Genomic DNA, 4,232 nt, shown 5'->3' with positions numbered 1-4,232 from the left:
AGAGAGAGAGAGAGAGAGAGAGAGATCTAATTTGCTGGAAATTTACCAATTAGCCTATCTGGCTAGTGAGAGCCACAAGAATCTCTCTGTCACTATTTCCTTAGTGACAGTATTTGCCCAGCTTTTAAAAAAAAATATATTTGTTAGTTACAAGTAGTTTACCCAAAGAAACATCCTCCCCATCCCTTTCTAACATGTCATGACATGAAGTACATGTCAACAGGTTGCTTACAGCAATATTGGATAATTCTTGCATCCTAATATTTAACCCTTGTGCCATTCTGTCATAATAAATGCCTTCCATTTGTGTTGGGTGTTCTCTTGTACTGCTTTTCCCTAGAGGTCAGAGCTGCTATTTCTGATGAACATTATTAAAGCTGAATTCTCCTGTGAGCAGGAAAAGAAGAATTCTCAAAAGCAAATTCTGGGACCTTTCATATTCCAACAGCTCAGGAGGAGGCTCTGACCTCTTCGGAGACCAGAGCTAGTGTTTTCCAACTAATCCAATTCTAGATGTTTTCAAAATGATGTGACAAGATGTTGGCTGTTTTAAGATGCTAACTCTGGGTAAACATCTAGCTAGGAAGTCATTTTTGACTTTAGAATTGTGAAGATCATTTTTCTCCCATAGCCTAAGTAAGCATCCATGTTTCTGTTGAGAAGTTCTTTGACTCTTGATTATCTGTCTTTAGATTTAGTCTTCGAAATCTGTCTGGCTGTGTTTTAGTTCTACTTGCTGAGCTGCATAAAAAATAAACATCATTATTGTTTTTTTACATTTCAATTTCATAAAGTATTTTCAATTATATGTTTGTTACTATCTTCTTCCACATCTGATCTTTCTTCATGAAAATTCTGTTAGCTATTAGGCATCCTGAACTTATAAATGTTTTTGCTCCTCTATCAGCTGCTTATCCACCCCTTCTCACCTCCATTCATCCCCATTCAATCCTCTGGGCAATTTATTTCAGATTCTATCTTCCAACTTCATAGACTTAAAAATGTCTTCTACCAAACTGACAAAACTTCTTTCTTATTATTTCTGATTTTCTCTTTAAAGAACCATGATTCTCTCCAATGGATTTTTATATTCCCCCTCTCTATAAAGATGTTGCATATGTTATGTGTACATGTTAATATGGGTATTGTACATGTGTGTGTATGTGTGTGTACACATGTTCTTGCACTACATGAAAGGCAGAAGCAGTGATTTCCTCTATCTCCACCCACCTTAACCTTTTTTCTTAAAGACAATCTCTCTCTCTTTAACTTGGTATTCACCAAATGGCAAAACCAGTTTATCTAATCAGCAGCATTGCGATTGCATTCGAATGCCATGGGCTAGGGTAGAGCTCTGTTCCTTCTACTTGTGCAGCAAACACTTTACTGAGTCATCTCCCTTGTCCCTCTAAAGACATTATGTTTTTCTTGGTTTTCTGCAACCCATTTTTATTCCTATGTTTGTGAATACTTTGGATCATTCATCTGATTATTTTCTTTATTATATTGGAAGGTTTATAGAGACAGAGATTTTTAGCTCATGTGAATTTGTCCCACTGTTACTGGTGCTCTGTGCTGGGAACTGGTGTGTAGAGATTCTCGGCATCATATTCACATATTTGAAGTCATGCTCAAAAACAACGAAGTAGCAAGGGATTTTTTTTGGGGGGGGGATGCTGATAATCATGAGAAACAAATTTTCAGTGGGGATATTTCTAAACACCTAGACATCATGTACAGTTTTCATAGAGTTGTTCATTCTTCTGTGGAAAAAATGTTCTCTTTTCTCTATTAAGGATGTAAATTCTGTAAAATGAGTCTGTGGTCCCAGAACTCAGCGCACAACATGTCTATTTAGTGCAGCATCTACAGGGGGTCTTCACCTCACCTACTGTTCAGGTTTTATATGCCAAAATATAAGTATTAGTTAAAAGTTCAAATGAACCTGCTGCCTATCTTCCTGGATTAACTTCCTATCTTACTTGGACTCAGATTCAACATCTCCCTACACTAATACAATCTGATTTCCCCATCCCATGTTCAAACCTAGGCTCTAGGGTGAGAAGAATAGCCTCATGGTAGGCAGTTGTGGTGAGTCAGGCAAGCCTCAGAGCTGATTAGATTAAGCTACATGCAGCCCTTAGCCCAATGCACTTAGCAACGTGGCTTCCACTTCTACTGCGCTGAATGCAATGGAGTTCCCCAAAAGCCTTCAGTCATTGCCCTTGTGAAGCCAAACACATTCTGAAGCTTATCCCAGAGCTAAGGCCAGTTCATTGGTGCAGACTATGCAGAATTTGGATATATGCACAGCAAGGCAAAGTCATTTTAGGGGAAATCCCTTATTTACTATTTTATTACTAAGCATGATGGATGTGCATATAACTAAAATTAGATGCATTATGAGAAAGAATATGTGCAATGAACAGAGACTTATATAATCCAGGCATATCAATAAAATTAGGAGACAACTCACATGTCATCCCTAGGAAACAACTCTTCTATCTCCTCCTTTCCCCTCCTCCTTTTACTCTTCCTTTCTATCCTTCTCCTTCTCCTCCTAATTATCGTCATCATCATCATCATCATCATCATCATCATCATAATCCTTCTGGTTTTTAATATTATCTTGTTTTGAATTAAATCTCTTGCTACTTTGTTGTTTTTGTGCATGAGTTCAAATATGTTAATATGATGCCAAGAATCTCTACACACCAGTTCCCAGCACAAAGCACCAGCTACAGTGGAACAAATTTATAGGAACTCACTTTCAGCATAGCTTGAAAGGGAGGCCATACTCTTCCTCTCTCTGTTCTCCAGGCTTACAATTCCAAGAGTGTGCTGACACTTCTTGTCCACCTTATGTTGTCTTCTGCTATCTTTGTCGTTTTGAATTTTAGCATTGTCAATTTATTCTAAATTTTTTTATGTTGTTTTGGAAGCGAGAGAAGGGAGAATTGACATATTTGTACTGCTATCCATATTTAAACAGGGTCCTGAATATTTATATGTGGTTTGTCTGAACAATAACAACAATCTGGCCAAGCCTTGTTATTAACATTAAAATCACCTGTTCTTAGAAGATTCACCAGGTTTTATTCTAGGCTAACATCTCAGCACAGCATGGCCAACACTGTCAAACTAGGCTGGGTTCTCTCACTGCCAAGGGCTGCATCTACACTTTACATGTGTGCTTTGTTTTTGGCTCATTTACTTCAGTATTGGGCAGTCTTTTTGTCTTTGTCTTTTTATTACATTTTTGTGTTAAAAGCCTTGAAACACTCAGCCTACACCTAGAACACCACAAACAGCCTCCCCTGGGATAGGGCTGGGTACACACAACAAATACACTGATCTCCAGGAAGCAACTCCATGACTCCTCAAACAAACCTGGGGGCGGGGCAATGGCCTTTCAAAGAACCTAAGCTCACCATATACAGAGAACAGAACACAGACATCTATATGCTGAAGTATTGAAGAGCCCAAGAAATAATGACAATTCAAGGTATACTTGCTGCATAAAAATGCACAGAAGAAGGTACAAGTTAGGCCCTTCTTTTCCATCTCAAGATGTGTTTATAGGTCAAGTGCAGCTAGGAGAATAACAGTACACCTTTTATCTGAGAAAGACTTTGTTCACACAGATAATATTTTCTTAATCCTTAAGCCTCTAATTAAAGGTCTAGTCCAAATGATAAATATGCAATCCCCCAAATCTCTGCATGCCAGAGTATAGAGAAAATATCAGCCCACCAGAGGAGAGGTGTCCGCCCGGGAGGGTTCTCACTGCCTGAGATGGTAAGACAGCCATCTTTGCCATCTTTGCTCTGGTGAGTTGCCCAGAGAGGGTGGCCTGCAGAAGCAACTTAGCTTCTGGGAAAGATCCTGTTTCTGTCCCCGGCCAGAGGAGAGGTGCTGCCCAGGAGTGCTCTCACTGCCTGAGCTGGTTGGGGAGCCATCTTTGCTCCAGTTCGCCTAGGCTCCAGTCTTTACTGGTGAGAGCGTGGACCACAGAAGCTATACAGCTTTGGGAAAGACAGAAGCAACCTAGCTTCTGGGACAGACCCTGTTTCAGACTCCAGAAATTTGGGCACCTTCCTCGCCAGAGGAAAGGTGGCCACCTGTGAGGCCTCTATCTGCCAGAGCAGGTGAGAGAGTCATATTGTGTCCAGGGTCCCTCCATGGCTAGTCTGTGCAGGTGAGTGAATAAACTGCAGAGGAAACACATCTTC

The 4,232-nt window shown here is 40.1% G+C and overlaps 1 protein-coding gene across 1 annotated transcript in view; it reads right to left on the bottom strand.

Annotated features, from left to right (window-relative positions):
* Cntnap5 (contactin associated protein like 5) overlaps positions 1–4,232 on the bottom strand; it is an 858,611-nt gene that overhangs the window by 93,048 nt on the left and 761,331 nt on the right. The window lies entirely within an intron of this gene.

Source organism: Mus pahari, chromosome 5 (assembly GCF_900095145.1).
Source record: "Mus pahari chromosome 5, PAHARI_EIJ_v1.1, whole genome shotgun sequence".
Lineage (NCBI taxonomy): Eukaryota > Metazoa > Chordata > Mammalia > Rodentia > Muridae > Mus > Mus pahari.
Note: the sequence above shows the minus strand (reverse complement) of the source record. Positions and strands in the feature narration are given on the sequence as shown.